Raw genomic sequence first — 20,114 nt, 5'->3', positions numbered from 1 at the left:
AGGTGGGTGGAGGGGAAAAAGGATGGAAGGTGGGCTGTTTCACTAATCCTAGAGAGAAGAGAGAGCATTTTCTCTCACTAATCCTTCAACTTTGCCACTCTTTGCTCCACTTGTTGTTCCTTCATTACTAATGTTGTTCCTTCATGTGCAGAGAATAAATTTTATTATGATCTTTACTAACCCTCATTTGTGTTTTATTGATTGACATTTCAATATTGATTTGGTTTAGTTACTCAGAAGGAGTTTACTAATTGAAGGGGAGTAAATTTTTTTTTTTTTTCCCTTTTATGTCTTGCATATCACTCGACTTTAATGTTTATATCCTTTGATGAGATATTGTTTTTGTCTCATGTTGGATGATTTATGATTTTTGAGATAGGTTAATGTTTCAAAAGATTGTGCATTGTTCATAAGTTTGACAAAGGGGGAGACTGTAAGTTATTTGTTAACTTATGAATCTAGATTGGTAACTCTAAGTCACGGTATGTTCACCTCATTTTGTCATAGCACAACCCTTTATTTATATTTCCAGTGTGACCACCTTGTGTTAAAGTGACCACCTTCTAACTAGTTGTTTATCTGCTGTATCGAGTGAGCACCTCTGAGTCATAGTGATCACAATGCATTTGGCAGATATAATTGGGTAACACGTGTTTATTTCTAAAATTCAATGAGCTGTCTTCTTCTCTTATGAGATATTTATGTGGTCCATAACACTTGTCAATTTGATATTCAATGTGCTAGAAAGTTTTATTCTCTTTGATAGGTGGCATCAAGATAACGGAATATAACTTTAATAAAGTTGAAATTCATAAAGTTATTGTTAGCCACCTGTCCCTTGCATTGGCTAATTTTTTACTTAAAATTACCTTCATTCAAGTACCTAGAATGTGTCCTTGCTTTCTACATTCTGAAGTATGAAGCTTGTTGAGCTTTTTCAATTGGAGTGTGTCTTCGTTACTGTACCTTGAGAAGAGCTCAAGGCTAATAAGTTGGTTAGATGTTTTTGGAGCTAGCTATGGTTGTACATTGTTTAACCAAAGGGTAGAGATTGAAGCGTTGCAAAACAGGGGTCTTCTTGCAACTGAGGCTTAATCGTTAACTTTGTAATTGAACTATAAAGTAAACCTAGTGGACTAGCTTCAATCTGGACTTGGTCCCATGGGTGTAGGCATTTTGCTGAACCATGTAAAAATCTGGTGTTGTTTTACTTTGGTTCAATTTGATTGATATTTGTTTATGTTTTTAAGAACTCTTAAAATCAACTTAACGACCCTTTCTACTTATGTTTAATTCACCTAATAAAGGAATTAAAACCCTCAGATTTGAAGTTATTATGGATTTTGAATGCAGGGGTGGGGCCATAAAGTTTTTGGGGATGAAGTGACACCATGACAATTGGCTAAAAGACACTGAGAATTATGTGGTAAAAGGTTGCTTTGCAATGACGGAGTTGGGACATGGAACTAATGTATGTATGTCAAGGTTGTTAATTGATTTGTGGAATCTTACTATGTTCTTAATTTTTGACCTTTGTGTTGGGTTTGTTATTTTTAGGTTAAAGGAATTGAAACAATTACCACTTATGATTCAAACACTAGAGAGTTTGTTATAAACACTCCTTGTGTGTCAGCTCAAAAATATTGGACTGGTGGAGTAGCCAATGTAAGAAATTTTTCTTTCTTTAAGATTTGGTAGTCAATTTTCGTTGTTCAATTTGATTCCCATGCCATGGGTAGAAATTGTACTTGCAGCATCTGTGTTTACATAGTTTTTGTTGTTTTGCCTGTTTAGCATGCAACATAGACTGTGGTCTTTTCGCAGCTTGAAATTAATGGGAAAAATCAAGGGGTTCATGCTTTCATTTGCCAGATCAGGGATGCAGATGGTGAAATTTGTCCTAATATCTGGATAGCTGATTGTGGTCATAAAATTGGGTTGAATGGTGTTGATAATGGTCGAATTTGGTAAGAGTTATAAGACCTTTTGTAGCTAAACTGCTCTACTTTATGTTTAAATGACCTTAAAAAATTATGCTGTCTATAGTTAAGATGCAACTCAAAAGTTTTGGAATTTTTTCAGGTTTGATAATGTCTGAATCCCCAAGGAGAATTTGTTGAATTCAATTGTTGATGTTTCACCTGTTAGTAAATTGATTATACAACGCAATGGAAAAACAAAAAAATTGTTCATCGGTTACTATTATTACCAAGATCAAGGTCTGATGAATATATATTTTACATGCTTATAATCAAAACAACAAAAAATCCATACAAGGATTCAGATTTACTTACGAACATAGGAGGCTCCTTCGATGTCTCTGAAATCGATTTCGTTACCGATTTGAGAATGGAATTGAACTCACGTCGTCCACACGAAAATAGTACAACAATAACCAAGAATTAATTTTGCTAGAATTAATTCTTGGCTTCAAGTCTAAGTCAACTTTTGAAAGAAAATTGAGAGAAAAGAAAAATCTTTTTCTTCCCAAAAGGGGAGTGGGACGGCAACTTATATTTTGGTTAGTGAAAACCTAATTTTGCTTTATTTAAATAATAAAGCAAATATCCTCTCTATCCGTCAAGTTTAACAACAACCCAAACTTTAGGTAGAATTGCATATTAACCCAATTTAATTATTTAGTTTAAATATTAATATAAATATTAAAATTCACTCTAATAATTAAATTTATAATTTTGCTAAATGATTCCAGTAATGAAATTGGACATAGGCAACGACCTCAGTAAATTTAATTACACGGCAAAATTACCAATATGCCTATTCATCTAAAAGACTAAGATACCCTTCCAAAATGTCATCATCCTTAAACTGTCTTCTAAGTGTGTGACTCGTAGGCACCATATCATATTGGCAGTGAGTAGTATCACGATTAACATCAATTAATCGTCTCACTACATATAGACCAAAATTGGCCTCTAGCAAGGTAGCATGGCCACCCAACAGATAGAGATTCAGCAAAACTACAACCTGTGAAAAGCATGGTTACCATGCAATCAAATCCTTTCATCAGACGTTATCTTATCAAGGCTGAGGTAAAGAAATAGTGTCATCCTCAGATGTCCTCGATATCTTTGTATTCAGTCACTAGACCAATGACCAAAATAATAAATTGGATTCAGCAACAACTCAATTCCACCGTGGCCACAGATTTATTGTCATTGCCATTTACTAAATTGCGCAGTGAGATAACTTCTCCCATACCCGAGAGTGATGAATCCTTTTTCTGTCTACCATAGTCTTGATACATTTCTCGATGTAGCCAATAACTACTGTTCTAATAGTCCTAAATAAAACTATGTGGGCTAGTGTCAAACCATACCAATTAGTGCACAAGGCGCTCCTGTGATCTCAAGTCTAAGGATCACATGCACCACCATCCGTTAGAAGATTTATTCCATAGACAATGGTGTTACCATCAATATGGAATCCTCTGGTGGGTCTGTCCGGTGAACTTGCCTACACCAAGCACCCATGTGTTGCACTAGGCTGTCGACAGACAACCTTGACAAGTGAGATCAGTCACTGTCTTTCGACAGGGTTGTTTAACACTATGATAGTCTTACTGTATTATCTGTGTCCTTGGTCAGAATAATACTAGGGCTATGGACATTTCTAGAATGGCCACCATATATGATCATAAGGTTCTCACTATAATGATTTGAAACACTTGATACCCTCACATAGTTCTACCATCCTAAGGACATATATCAATATATAGAATTATGATTTACAGGATATAGAGGAATATGTCTTTTACTGATAAATAAACATTTACTGATAAATAAACATTCTTACCAAGAGTCAATATTACAATAATTGATTAGCTCTAGGGCACCTACTCTAATAATCTCCAACTTGCACTATAGCCAATTATTCACGTATTTAATATCGAATGACCCTAAGTGCCATTATGTTTCTATTATAACAGAAACTTCAACAGTGGGTTAGTAGGTATTCTGCAAATCTACAAATCCCCTCTCTGATTGATTTCTTAGATCAAATTAAATCAACTAAGTATATGTTTGGATCACTGGTGAGACCGTGTTCCTTAACCATAGGAATGGCTCTATTCTTGTCGTAGTAGATCTTTACTGGATCAGTAATGCTTGGAACCTCATCAAGTTCCGTAATGAACTTCTTGATCCAAACCACCTCCACGACTGCATTAGATAATGCAATATACTTAGCATCAACTGTGTTGCCTTATACCACAAATTTCTTTCCGAATGTTTGCTGCCCTCGAAGCTGGGAAGTATTTCTCCAAAAATAATCTCTTCATCTCGTTCCATGTGGTTATAGTTCCGGAGGGTAGATAATAGAGCCAATCCTTAGCCGCATCCTTCAAAGAAAACAGGAAGGCTCTTAATTTGATTTGCTCCTCGGTCACCCCCGTAGGTTTCATACTCGTGCAAACCACATGAAGCTTCTTTAGATGCTTGTGAGAGTCTTCACCTGCAAGACCATGAAAAGTGGGCAAGAGATGTATTAGTCCAGATTTCAATTCAAAAGTAGTAGCAGCATCAAAAACAGGAAAAGTTATGCATAAAGGTGCTTGATTCAAATAAGGGGCAGCAAGCTCTTTCAAAGTCCGATTTCCAGCCATGACGTCTTCCTCTTCTAAATCAGAATTGCTTTCCTCAAAATCTCTCCGAACTTCCTTTCTTAACCTGCGCAAAGTGGTCTCTATTTCAGGATCGAATGTTAAATCACCAAGATGAGAGGACCTGGTCATAAAACAAAAAATCCCATAAAAGAAAAAGGAAAAATAATGAAAACCGACTAAAAAAAATAAAAATAAAAAAAATAAAAATTGACCAGAAACACAAAAACAACCAAAAACCCTATCAAACAACGTTTTTTGGCCTCGAGAGGGTGGGGCTAGTGAATCCTTAATTTACTAGTCCTATGCAGAATTTTGTTTTCTTCGAAACGGGTACTCGCACCGCTCCTAATTCCACCAAAATTCCTGCCGTGAATAGTACTGCCAAAATATTTTTTTTTCTGGAAAATAAAACTAAAATAACAAGAACAAAATAAAAATCACAACAAACACAAAAACAAAAAAAAAAATCAACTAGAATCACTCCCCGGCAACGACGCCAAAATCTGGCGTGCTGTCGTAGGCACCCAGAATTAAAACCTTCCGAACCTAACTACTGAACTGTAAATAGGGTAAGCAAGGGTCGATCCCACGAAGAGTGTCTAGCCGAGTTTGATGTTATGTGAACAAAGCTGGGGGGTTTTGTGTAAAACAGAAAACGTTCTTAGCAAAAACCAAAAAAAAAACAAAAACAGTTCAATTCGAAATCAATTAATATAACGAAACTTGGTCTCCGTCAACATCCACCATCGGAATCTCACAACTGATCATTGATGCAAAAATAATCAATTCATACATTGAATATTCACCGTTGGAACTATTTTCCTATCTCTCCTTAATTTTAATTAATTAGGAAACAAGCGCTCTTAATTAATCTTACCACTAAACAACCCTAGACAAGCGCTCAAGATTTAATCTAGTGGCAGCCTTAAGAATTAGAGAGATCGATGAAGCTAAACAACACAAACACAAGCGGTTGTATTTAATTTAGTTGAATGTTCTTCATAAGGTTATTAATTCCTGACGCAGCAAATTACTAACCCTAATTGCTTCACAAGTTGGAGGGATCAAACAATTACGGATTTGATATCAAACTTAGCGGTAGATTTCAACAAATAATACACTAGTAGGCCTCCTAGTAATTAAATGCATCAATCATGAAAATATGCACAGAATAACATTCAATACTCAAACACGAAAATTGAACACTAAAATAACATAGATTAGATCTCACAGTTGGTTGATTCCGAGGTCTCCGTTTCCGACGACCAAGTTACAAAAGTTTTTTAGCCGCTCATGGCCATCAACCAAAACTCAAAAAGAAAGAAAAATTCCAGAGAAGAGAAGAGAGAGGCGTGGTCCCTCCAAACCTAATCTGATCTCCCTTTCCAAAAATCTAATTCAAGTGTTTGAATTCAACTCAATCTCCTAAAATATTCTAATATCCTAAAATCAATTATCCTAATCTGATTCTAATTAATTGAAAATACAATAAAATCTTAAAAGTAAAAACAGGAAAGTGATGTGTCCAGCTGTAACTCGTGTGCCACATGTCTTCAAATCTTCCAATAATAAACTGCCCCTTGGACGTGCATTACAAGGCAGAATGTTCCAGAACATTGGCAGTGCAGATGTGTCAACTTCAAGACCAATTAGAACCTTGATTCAGCAAGTATCTCTCCAAACTCAAAACATAAAAGTTGTAGATATATTTCTTAGCGTTCTACATAATTTTGAATCATCTCAATCGGAGCTCAGATGAGAGAATTATGCCCAAAATACGAAACAATGTCAAAACTGTCCGAATTCACTTAATTAGTTCCGTTTTGCAATTAACGCTCCCATTAGCTTCCTAAGTCAAAATAGAATAAAAATCAGTACATTTTAGGCAGAAAATAGGTATAAAAGACTAGGCATTAAGGGGGCTAAATATGACATTTTGCATTCTCATCAACTGCATTAGATAATGCAATATACTTAGCATCAACTATAGAATCTATTATTGTACTTTGCTTCGAGCTCTTCCAGCTCACTGCAACTCTGTTGAGACAAAAATACAAACCCGGATTGCAAGCGATAGTCATCCTTATCTATTTGGAAACTAGCATCAATGTCTCCTCTTACGGTGAGCTCATCCTCCCCTCTATAAACGAAGAACATATCCTTAGTCCTTTTCAGGTACTTAAGGATGCTCTTGACAGCTCTAGTGACACTCACCTAGATTTGATTGATATCTACTGCAAGTGCTTAATGCACATGAGACATCAATGCGAGTGCACAACATGAAATACATGATGGATCCAATTGCTAACACATATGGGATCCTCTTCATTTTATCTCTCTCATCGTATGTTTTTGGACACATATCTTTAGAGAGATAGACACCATGTGACATCGGAAGAAATCTCATCTTAGATTCTTTCATATTAAATCTTTTCAGTACCTTCTATATATACATACTCTGACTTAGGGCAAGCAACCTACGTGATCTATCACGATAGATCTTTATTCTAAGGAGGTAGGCTGTTTCTCCTAAGTCCTTCATGGAGAAACACTTGATAACCAAATCTTTACCAACTGCAAGTTCGGTATATCATTCCCGATCAGAAGTATGTCATCGGCATACAACACCAAGAATTCCACTATGCTCCTACTTACTTTCTTGTAAACATAGTGATCATCTTCATTCTTGATGAAACTGAAGTCTTTTACAACTTCATCAAAATGAATGTTCCAACTCCTTGAAGCTTGTTTGAGTCCATAAATGGACCTCTGCAACTTGCACATCTTATCAACTTGTTCTTTAAGAATGAAACCATCGGGCTGTGTCATTTACACATCCTCTTCAAGGTTTCTCTTCAAAAAAAAGTTTTTTTGACATCCATCTACCAAATCTCATAGTCATGATATGCAGCAATCGCAAGCATAATCTGGATAAACTTAATCATGGCAACTGATGAAAAGGTTTCTTCAGAGTCAATACCATGAAATTGTTTGAAACCTTTGGCAACCAATCATGCCTTATAGGTATGCACATTGCCATCCATGTTAGTCTTCTTCTTGAAGACCCATTTAAATTATGGGTTTTACCCCTTCAGGTGGATCCACCAAAGACCGTACCTGGTCTTGGTACATAGAGTCCATCTCAGATTTCATGGCTTCAAGCTATTTAATGAAATCTAGATTAGGAACCATATCTCTTGGGCTCATGACGTACTCTTCCAAACCTACGTAGCTTCTGTGCTACTTAAGGTGGTTCACTTTGATCCATAGATTATGGAGTAACCTCCTCACAATGTTTAACCACTTCTTGTGGCACATCATCTCATCTTTCATCTAATGTATCTTTTGGTTCTAGAACTTCATCAAGTTCTACTTTTCTCCTATTAGTACCTCTTAGAAAAAAAAAAATTCTCTAAGAAGACACCAATACGAGTGACAAAAATTTTGCACTCTTCTGGATGGTAGAAATAGTATCCTTTGGTCTCCTTAGGATACCCCACCAAAATACATTTATTAGATTACAGGCCTAGCTTGTTCGAAGTCAATTTCTTGACATAAGCTTCTCAACCCCAAATCTTCAGATAAGACAAATTGGGCTTTCGCCTACTCCATAGTTTATATAGAGTTTCATCTACAGACTTTGATGGCACATAGTAAAGTACGTGAGTCACAGTCTCTAGGGCATAACACCAGAATGATGTGGGCAAATCACTAAAACTCATCATGGACCTAACCATTTCAAGTAAAGTCTTATTCCTCATTTCAAACACACCATTATGCTGGGTTATATACGAAGAGGTCAGTTTTGATACTGTCCCACATTCTTTCAAATGTGTTTAACTCAACTTGCCACACTTGGCATAGTTGTTATTTTGAGAATATATGTATTGTCTATTTTGAAAACATACAAAATCATTATGAAATAGTTCCATAAAGAATATTATTTATACTAAAAGACAACAACCCATTAGTAATAAAAGCAACATTCTCATTTGTCTAGAGTGGGCACAGAAACATCATTTCTAGAAACTGAGGGAAAATCATAATAATCCATTAGTTCCATAACAATCCCGTAGGAAACGTCAGACAACTAGATCCTGCATCCAATGCAGCATCATGTGCTTCATTCCTAACTAGTTGGTCCACCTCTCTCTCGATGAGCAATCTACTTTGTCGTAGTCCCTGCACATTAGTACAAATGTAAGTACCATATCCTGCATCAATAACCCAAGATGTTGAAGGGGAGAAGTTAATCTCAATCATGAACATACCTGACGAAGAAGTAGCATTCTTCTTCCTTTTTGCTAGGAAGGTAATGGAGATTGAGGTGCTGACCAAGTTGATGTTCCCAACTATTCCTAAGATCCTTTGCAAGGAATTGACAGTCCAATGACTAGGGCAAAGACAAAGAGGATGAAAGAGGCTTTGCAAGGCTTGATCACGGAAGTGCAATACAAAGAGGTTGTACTAGAAGACTCTAAGACTAAATTCAAAGATTTCAAAGCTTCACCAAGGATGATCTATTATCTTTTTACGCAAGGGGTAGATTTAGAAGATCAAGTTGGATGCGAGGATTAATTTATGACTCAATTTTCATTTTTTAATCTTGGGCTTTTTTCTTTATGTTTTAATTATCATTAGATTCTTTGGTCTTTTATTTATTTAAGGTTTATTTAGGGCCAATTCACTTTTACTTAAGCCTAACCTGTTTTTTTCAATTAGCTAGGTTTTTTTTAGGGTTTGCTACTTATAAAAAGGGGTAGCCATGTTATTTTTGGGGGACATATTATTGTCAATTAAAGTTTACTTTCAGAAAGCAATTTGCTTGCCTTCTTGTTTTCTTGAATGAATGCTTGAATCTTGACTTATCAAAGGGAGTGATCAACCTTTGTGGCGTCCCAAAATTAGGGTTTTAAGGACTTAGTTTCCTTAGGGTTCTAATTCGATCATCCTCAACACATTCCTAGCAAACTAGCTTGTTCCTATTCCATTGAGTTCGTGGGTTCCTAGGGTAATTCGCCTAGAGGGTCTACATCATTTGGTATCAGAGCCAGGTCACTGGAAACGGGTTATTTATCTCCATCACTCTTTGTTTGCGTTCTTGATTAAAAAAAAATAAAAATTAATTTTCTTGTGCTTTATTTTTCTGCGTTCAATCCATCTTTGTTGTGCAAAAAAAAAAAAAAAAAAAAAAAAAAAAAAAAAAAAAAAAAAAAAGGAAAAAAAAAGGACAACAAAGTGGCAATTTCAAGTTGTTAAATTTCCCATTCCCTTCCTTTTTGCTAAGTATCCTATTTTTGTTGAATTAAATTTCCAATTCTTGTTTTTTTGCTTGAGTTTCTTATTTTTTTTGAATTAGTTTCCTTTATTATGTTCTAGTTTCCTTTTTATTTTGTTCTAGTTTCCCTTTATTTCTTTTTCTAGTGATTGTTTCAACTATATACAAGGTTATTTTGTGTCTTTTGCCTTCTTAATCAATTAGTGTCAATTCTAGTGATTTCTTTCACATGTCTTTTGCTTCCTTTTAGAGTTTTCTTATTTTTTCATGGTTCATTAGAGTCATCTTGGGTCTTTTTTTCGGTTCACTATTTGCGTCAACTAAGTTTTAAAGTTCTGATTTTTGTGATTGTCACCATCTAACCGGTTGCTTCTTAAGATTTGTGAATTCTTTGATTCTGTTAAGAACATAAAGGGGGTTGGCTTTGAGTGGTAAAAGGCGAGATCATCATCAAGAAAAAGCCAAAATAGTGTGAAACACGAGTGATAACAATCTGATTTGAGTGCAAACACGTGCGGGAGTGTGTGAGGAACAACACCTTTTATTTTATTTAATTTTACAGGTTGAAACCATGAGTAAGGAAGGAGGAGAACCACAAGAGGTCGACATGAAATTCTTCATCAAGGCTGTTAATGACCAATTTAAATTGTTGAATGCGAGATTGAATGATTTGGAGTCCCCTTCCGCTTCTAAATCACATAGAAGACATGAGTTCGACGAAGAAGACGAAGCTGATTCCGAAACGGAGAAAACAAGTTATAAACGGGCCAAGAAGGTTGAATCCAAAGGAGATAACAATATAGGCAGTATAAAGATGGCAATTCTGACTTTTCAAGGAAAGAAATACTTGGAGTGGGAAAGAAAGGTTGAGCACTTATTTGATTGTCATAATTACTCCGAGGAGAAGAAAGTAAAGCTAGCAGCCGTGGAGTTTACAGATTATGCAGGTATATAGTAGGATCAATTGGTGATCAATAGGTGCAGGAATGGTGAGAGGCCAATTCGGTCATGGGAAGAGATGAAATTGGTGGTGTGCAAGAGATTTATACTGAGCCATTACTATAGAGATTTGTATAGGAAGTTGCAAGGGCTGGTTCAAGGTTCCATGAGTGTAAAGGATTATTATAAGGAGATGAAAATCACCATCATTAGAGCAAACATAGAAGAAGACAGAGAAGCAACAATGGTTAGATTCATTGTCGGATTGAACAAGGAGATTGCTGATGTGGTTGAGTTGCAACATTACGTAGAGATGGAGGAGCTACTACACAAAGCCGTTAAAGTGGAGAAGCAAATCAAGTCCAAGAGGTTCAGATCCGATTTGTCCTTTAGCTCTCCATGGAAATCAAATTGGAAGGACAACAAAGTTGCCTTTAGAACAAAAGAAGAAGCAAAGTCACATAATTCGATTGATGTTCCTAAAGGTAAACTTGAAACTAAAACTCTTACTAAGTCATGTGATATTAAGTGTTTTAGGTGCCAAGGATTCGGACATATTGCTTCCGAATACCCAAACAAAAAGGTTATGGTTGTACGAGCAAATGGAGAAGTTGAAAGTGCTAGTTCAAGTGACGATGAGATGCCACCATTGGAGGATTGTTCTGATGTTGAAGTGGAAGAACCTGTGCATGGTGATTTACTTGTCACAAGGAGAGCCCTAAGTATATAGCCTAAGGATGAAGGAGATGAGGAGCAATGTGAGCATATTTTTCACATAAGATGCCACGTGAAAGATAAGGTATGTACGTTGATTATTGATAGTGGGATTTGTACTAATGTTGCTAGTACTTTGTTGGTAGAAAAGTTGAATTTGAAGTGAGAGAAGCATCCTAAACCGTACAAGCTACAATGGCTGAATGATTGTGGAGAAATGAAGGTAAACAAGCAAGTTCGGGTTCCTTTTTCAACTGGCAAGTATGAGGATGAGGTTCTTTGTGATGTGACACTGATGTATGCTGGTCATATATTACTTGGCCGACCATGGCAGTTTGATAGGAGGGTGTCGCATGATGGGTACAAAAATCGTTATTCTTTTGTAATGAATAATCGAAAAGTTGTACTAGCCCCTCTTAAACCTTTGCAAGTTTATGAGGACCAGATTAGGATAGCAAGAGAGTGCAAAATGAGAGAGAAGAAAAAGTGTGAGCAAGAAGAAAATAGAAAGAGAGCAAGTGAGGTCGAGAGGAAAAATGGAGAGAAAAGTGAGCAAGAAGGAGAGAAACATAAAAGAATGAGTGTAGTTGCTGAAAAACGTGAGGTTAAGAGTGTAATGATGGCGAGGCAAGAAGTACTTGTACTTATGTACAAGGATGTTTATCTTTCTACTAACGACCTTAACTTATCTTTGCCTAGTGTTGTCGTGTCTTTATTGCAGGAATTTGAGGACCTATTTCCTGAGGAGATTTCCCATGTATTACCTCCTTTAAGAGGAATTGAGCATCAAATAGACTTCATACCTGGTTCCGCCATACCAAATCGACCTACTTATAGAGCTAATCCCGAGGAAACAAAGGAGATACAAAGGCAAGTGGATGAGCTATTGAAAAAGGGTTTTGTAAGGGAGAGTCTCAACCCATGTTCGGTTCCTGTCCTCTTAGTCCCAAAAAAAGATGGAACATGGCGCATGTGTGTGGATTGTCGGGCTATTAACAAGATAACGGTAAAGTATAGACATCATATCCCCAGATTAGATGATATGCTTGATGAATTGCATGGCTCTAAATTGTTTTCTAAAATTGATTTAAAGAATGGCTATTATAAGATTCACATGAAAGAGGGAGATGAATGGAAAACTGCATTTGAAACTAAATATGGATTGTATGAGTGGTTAGTAATGCCTTTCAGCTTAACTAATGCACCTAGTACATTCATGAAGTTAATGAACCATGTCTTGCATGCTTTCATGGGAAAATTTGTGGTAGTTTACTTTGATGATATTTTAGTTTATAGCAAAAATTTGGATGAACATGTGAAACACTTGCATGCTGTGTTTAGGGTGTTGAGAGAGCACCAATTGTACGTTAATCTTAAGAAGAGCACATTTTGCATGGAATCTGTTGTGTTTCTTGGATTTATTGTTAGTTCGCAGGGTATTAGTGTTAATGAAGAAAAGGTAAAGGCAATAAGGGACTGGCCTACACCTAAGAATGCGAATGAGGTGAGAAGTTTCTATGGTTCAGCAAGTTTTTATCGAAGTTTTGTTAAAGATTTTAGTTCTATTGCTGCACCTTTGAATGAACTTGTTAAAAAGAATGTTGTTTTTAAGTGGGATGATGTGCATGACCGGGCTTTCAAAACTTTGAAAGATAAGTTAACTAATGCACCTTTGTTGTGTTTGCCTAACTTTGATAAAGCTTTTAAGATAGAATGTGATGCATCTAGGATTGGAATATGGGCTGTTCTGATGCAGGATTCCAAACCAATTGCTTATTTTAGTGAAAAGCTAAGTGGGGTAGTGTTGAATTATCCTACTTATGTCTCCTAACCTAGGGCTTGTCTAGAGGTAGGTTGGTCGACTTTTAGGCCTTTTGTACATTCTTTCCCCTTTCTATAAAAGCTTACTTACCCAAAAAAAAAAAAAAAAAAAAAAATTATACTACTTACGACAAAGAGCTTTATGCGTTAGTGAGAACTCTTCAAACATGGCAGCATTACTTGTGGTCGAGGGAATTCATCATTCATTCCGATCATGAGAGCTTGAAGTTCTTGAAGACCTAAGGTAAGCTTAATAAAAGACATGCTAAGTGGTTGGAGTTCATAGAAACGTTTCCTTATGTAATCAAATACAAACATGGGAAGGAAAACATTGTGGCTAATGCATTGTCTAAGAGGTACGTATTACTTACTTCATAGCAAACTAAATTACTTGGTTTTGAATTGCTTAAGGATTTGAATGAAAATGATTCTGATTTCAGCCAAGTATGGAATGCATGTGATAAGTGTGCGTTTGGTGATTTTTATAGGCATGAAGGATTTCTATTCAAGAAAGATAAATTATGTGTGCCTATTTGTTCTATTCGTGAGTTGCTTGTTAGGGAAATCATAGGGGAGGTTTGATGGGTCACTTTGGTGTTCTAAAGACTTTAGATATATTACGGGAGCATTTTTATTGGCCTCATATGAAGCATGATGTGCAATCTATTTGTGATAAGTGCATTACATGTAGGCAAGTAAAATCTAAAGTTAGACCGCATGTCTTGTATACCCCTTTACCTATACCTAATCAACCTTGGATTGATATATCTATGGATTTTGTTTTAGGATTACCAAGGACTCAAAGTGGCAAGGATAGCATATTTGTTGTTGTTGATAGGTTCAGTAAAATTGCTCATTTTATTGCATGTTCTAAAACCAACGACGCAACAAATATTATTGATTTGTTCTTTAAAGAAGTGGTTCGTTTGCATGGGTTGCCTAAGACAATTGTTAGTGATAGAGATGTTAAGTTCCTAAGTCATTTTTTGAGTGCTTTATGGAATAAATTAGGAACCAAACTGTTATTCTCTACTGTTGCACATCCTCAAACGGATGACAATCACTACTTTGTTGCATGTTATCATTCAAAAGAACTTAAGGCAGTGGGAGAAATGTTTGCCACATATTGAGTTTGCATATAATAGGATTGTTCATTCTACTTCTTCATTTTCTCCTTTTGAAATTGTTTATGGCTTTAATCCTTTAACACCTATGGATATTTTACCTTTGCCTCCTAATGAGCATGCTAATCTTGATGGTAAGAAAAAGGCAGATTTTGTGAAGGATTTACAAGCCAAAGTTTGGGCCAACATTGAAAGGAAGAATGAGCAATATGCTAAGCAAGCCAATAAGGGGCGTTTGAAGGTTGTCTTCCAACCTGGAGATTGGGTTTGGGTGCACATGTGTAAGGAGAGGTTTCCCACACAAAGGAAATCAAAATTACAGCCTAGAGGAGATATAAAGAATGGAAGCTAAGTCCATATTTGGCACTAAAATCATAGTAATGGTGTCATTGATACAAGTACAATGTATCTTGTCGTTTCTGCTTTAGCATCATGTCTATGCTTCATGTATACATACCTAGTCTGATGGATAGAACTATCAACAGGCTCTGGTGACAAAGCCTACTCAATTGTGTATAATCTATCACTTGACTTAAGTAAATTGTTTATACTTCTATAGCAGTCAACAAAATTCTCACAATTCCATTGTTTCCCAGTTAGATGATTTGTCACAGTGATGATGGGTTCATATTGCTCATTTTAATGAATCTACAAGTGTAGAATAAGTAAAAGTTATTATAATGTTTATTATTATTATTTAATAAGGACTTTTATTAAAGAATCGCCCCCACTATTTTCCTCAAGCCAATAGCCCTTACTATTAACTGTAAGTAAACGGTCCCGTATACGCAGCGGAAACAAAACAAATATAATATAGAGATCGTTTACATGAGCCAAGATCAAGGGTATAATTTTAAAATTCATATTAAATAAAATCTGCAGAAAAATAAATATGAGTTTAAAGAAAACAAACGCACGTTAGAGGCTCCTCCAAATTTGTCGACAAATGTTTTGCTACCGATCCAAGTGTAGGATCGAACCTGCATAGTCCACACGAAGACAATCTCAAAAAGAATCAAAGAGGGATTTGCTAGATCCTTTTTGGCTTCAAGATTAAGAAGAAAGCAAATCAATTGAATTGATTTTGGGCCAAAAGGTGTTGTTGCCGTGGGAGTGTTTATCAAAGGGGCTGTTGTGTGTGTTTTTTTTTTAAAAGAGAAATCAATTCATTAAAAACAATTAACACACACTTTTCCTTTTATATTTAATCAAGTTGCCCTAATCCCATATGGAATAAGCTTGAGCTCCAACCCAAACGCCCCATGTTGCCAAACACTCCCAATTTGATATTTTTATTTTTTCCTATCATTATCTCAATCAAAATCAATTAATACATATTTAAATATATATTAACATTTAACAATAATGACAACATATTTAAATATGTGCGAACACACATTTAAACGTAATTTCACTCATTTAATTTTTCTAACAAATTAAATAAAGGCTACGACCTCAGCAAATTTAATTGCACTGTGAAATTACCAAAATACCCTTTTGCCTTAAAAGATGAAAACGCCCTTCTTTCTTCTTGGATCTTAAATTATCTTCTATGTGTGTGACCCATAGGCTCCTCATCATATCAGCAGTGTATAGTATCGCGATTAACACCAATTAATCGTCTCACTAATACACAAACCAAGATTGGCCCCTAGCAAGGCATCATGGCCACTCGATAGATTCAAATTCAGCAAAGTAGTTACCTGTCAATGATATGATTACCGTGCAATTCGATCCTTTCATCATACGTTATATCGACAAGACGAAGGCAAAAAAATAGTGTCAACTTTCGGTTACTCTCGATATTATTTATTCAGTTTCTGGACCAATGACCCGTATTATAAACTGGATAGAGCAACAACTCAATCCCACTGTGGCCACAGTTTTAGTGTCATTGCCATATACTGAATTGCGTCGTGAGATAACTTTCTCCTGTACTCGAGAGTGATGAATCCTATGTCAATCCACCGTAGTCTTGATACACTCCTTGATGCAGCCAATCACCACCGTATTGATAGCTCTGAAAAGAACTGCGTTAGGCTAGTGTCAAACTACACCAATCGGTGCACAAGGTGCTCCGGTGATCTCAAGTCTAAGAATCACATGCACCACCATTCGTTAGATGATTTGTTCCATAGACACTGGGGTTACCATCCATATGGAATCCTCTGGTGGGTCAGTCCAGTGAACTTGCTGCGGTGTGATCGCCTATAGCAAGCACCCATGTGTTGCACTAGGTTGTCACCAAACAACCTTGACAAGTGAGATCAGGCATTGCCTTTCGACCGGGTCGTTCAACACTATGATAGCCTTACCGTATTATCTGTGCCCTTACTTCAGAATAATACTGGGGCTACGGACGTTTCTAGAATGGCCACCATATGTGCTCATAGGGTTCTCAATATCAAGATTTGAAACACTTGATACCCTCGTCATGGTTCTACCATTCTAAGGACATATATCAATACATATTGCAATAATAATGATTTACGTGATATAGTATAAAATGTCTTTTATTGATTAATGAACATTATTACAAAGAGTCAATTCCATAATAATTGATTGGCTCTAGGGCACCTACTCCAACATTAACTTGGGAAAGCCCGTTGGCTTTCCTAGTGAATTGAGATCCCATCTTGCCCATTTCAAACCTTTGCTTTGGCGAACAAGCCAAAATGGGTTGATTAGGTAGGCCAACAAACACAGTTCACACCACTTGATAGCTTTAACTACCAACCTCAAATGTAAAGTAAGCCAACAAACCAATCACACAATACAATGACTGAAGCCATTGTCTTCAAGTGTGATTCTCGATATTAGTAGAGTGGACACTACATGTCGCCACGTACATACAGTAAGTATACTTCTCTACTTTGCCTATGATATGCCTATCAACCTTCGCTTTGGCGGACAAGCAAAACATATAATTTAAGTTGACCCATCACCACTAAGGAAAACTCCAATGAAATTTAACCTCCCACTGGTATAAGTGTTCCCTTTGCTTTGGCGAAAAAGGTTTCGATGAACAGTGATTTGATTAAACCCATGGTGATGGAAGGTATGCGTTTGACTTAATATACTTTATTTGAGGGTTTTTATTTTATGTCTCACTAATTTTATCTTTATCAGCATGTTATAGTCAAAACATGCACCCTTAGCATGCATACTAAGCATTTAAGGAAACATGTCGATACATGGCCTAACTAAAACTGATTTCCTCGAGCCTAGAGGGATTGGTAGGTCGCATAGGAATCCTATAATAATATCATGAGTCTTCAAGTATGATCGCTTCATCCTTGCTCCATCTTCAAGTACATTACAAATTACATCACACTAAATTTACAATGAAATTAAAACTATACTAATTTTACATCAATAAATTTAGAAACCGCGAGTTATATTCAAGGGGAATAAAATGAGAAGAGAATGTACATCAAGAAGGGAGGAGAAAGGTAGAGCACACATGCCCTATTTAAAAATAATTTACAACCATACATACCCAAAATTAAATTAAAATACTCACAATAGGTCTAAGGCTCATGTACCGGGCATCATGCAATTTGTCAAACAAGAATTATTGCATACATTCAAAACAATCAATTTTGAATTAGGTGGGTGGAGTTACAAAATTACCCTCTTGAATTTGCAGAATTATGTATTGGTCTAGCACTTTTAAAATGGTGTACTTAAGTCTCATCACGTAACAACATGAAATAAGACATATAGCAGCATTCATGCCATGACATAGTTTTATTATATCGCGGCAAGGCGAAGGAAATGAATATGCGTCATGACAAAGTTTTATTACGCCGAGGCGCAAATCCAACAACTCGTGCTCTAACAACACCTTCACATTGTGGCATAGTTTTATTACGCCGCGGCAAAGACCACACAATTTACGATCTGACGTGCTACATGCCATGAAGAAGTTTTACTACGCTACGGCTCAAATTGCGGAGTACGTGATCTTACTACACTTTCACGCTACAACAAAGTTTTATTACGCCGCAGTTCAAATCACACAATTTCACAATTGCACAATGTCATCTCGCCGCAGTGAAGTTTCATTTTTTCGGGGCCTATATGCGTGTTCCAATCGCTTACCCCATGATCCCGTTGTGGCGAAGTTTTATTTCACCGCGGCGTACGCTATTTTTTCAGGCTTTATAAAGCTCGACATCGTGGAGAACAAATCTATGCCGTGGTGCAAATCGTAATTCCAGAACTGTTCATGCGTTAAAACACGAAAATGAACTAATACACATTCATCAACAAATTCAGTATATCAATTAATCAATTTAAGCAATTGAATAGATTGAAAAACCTAAACATGCAATTCTAGCAATCAATATAGGTAATCAATCAATTCAATTTAATTAAAACATATATTATCAAAACCCTACGTTTTGATACCACTGTTAGTAAATCGGTGATACAACGCAATGAAAAAACAAAAAAAAATTGTTCATCGATTACTATTATTGCCAAGATCAGGTCTAATGAATATATGTTTTACATGCATATAATCAAAACAACACAAAATCCATACAAGGATTCAGATTTACTTACGAACATAGGAGGCTCCTTCAATGTCTCTGAAATCAATTTAGCTACCGATTCAAGAATGGAATCAAACTCACATCGTCCACACGAAAACAGTACAACAATAACCAAGAATTAATTTTGTTAGAATCAATTCTCAGCTTCAAGGCTTAGTCGACTTTTGAAGGGAAAATTAAGAAAAAAAAAATTTCTTCTCAAAATGGGATCCATACAAGGATTCAGATTTACTTACGAAAATAGAAGGCTCCTTCAATGTCTCTGAAATCGATTTAGCTACCGATTCAAGAATGGAATCGAACTCACGTTGTCCACATGAAAACAGTACAACAATAACCAAGAATTAATTTTGCTAGAATCAATTCTCGGCTTCAAGGCTTAGTCGACTTTTGAAGGGAAAATTGAGAAAAAAGAAGAATATTTTTCTTCTCAAAATGGGAGTGGGACGGCAGCTTATAGTTTGGTTAGTGAAAACCTAATTTTGCTTTATTTAAATAATAAAGCAAATATCCCCTCTACCCCTCAAGTTTAGCATCAACTCAAACTTTAGGTAGAATTGCATATTAACCCAATTTCATTATTTAGTTTAAATATTAATAGTAACTCTAATAATAAAATTTATATTTTTGCTAAATTATTCTGATAATGAAATTGGACATAGGCAATAACCTCAGTAAATTTAATTACACGGCAAATTTACCAATATGCCCATTCATCTAAAAGATGAATATACCCTTCCAAAATGTCATCATCCTTAAACTGTCTTCGAAATGTGTGACCTGTAGGTTCCCTATCATATTGGCAGTGAGTAGTGTCGCAATTAACATCAGTTATACACAGACCAAGATTGTCCTCTAGCAAGGCATCATGGCCACCTAACAGATAGAGATTCAAGGAAATTACAACTGTGAACAGTATGGTGGAACCGTGACGAGGGTATCAAGTGTTTCAAATCTTGATAGTGAGAACCCTATGATCACATATGGTGTCCATTCTAGAAATGTTTGTAGCCCCAGTATTATTCTGACCAAGGACACAGATAATATGGTAAGGC

General features: G+C 36.1%; 1 pseudogene; it reads left to right on the top strand.

Moving 5' to 3' along the window:
• Positions 1 to 1,194: 1,194 nt before the first annotated feature.
• Positions 1,195 to 20,114, top strand: part of LOC116111614 — a 31,753-nt pseudogene continuing 12,833 nt past the window's right edge.

The sequence above is a fragment of the Pistacia vera genome, unplaced genomic scaffold (genome assembly GCF_008641045.1).
Source record: "Pistacia vera cultivar Batoury unplaced genomic scaffold, PisVer_v2 Contig646, whole genome shotgun sequence".
In the NCBI taxonomy this organism is placed as follows: Eukaryota; Viridiplantae; Streptophyta; class Magnoliopsida; order Sapindales; family Anacardiaceae; genus Pistacia; species Pistacia vera.
The sequence above is the reverse complement of the archived record's forward strand: the minus strand, read 5'-3'. Positions and strand labels throughout refer to the sequence as shown.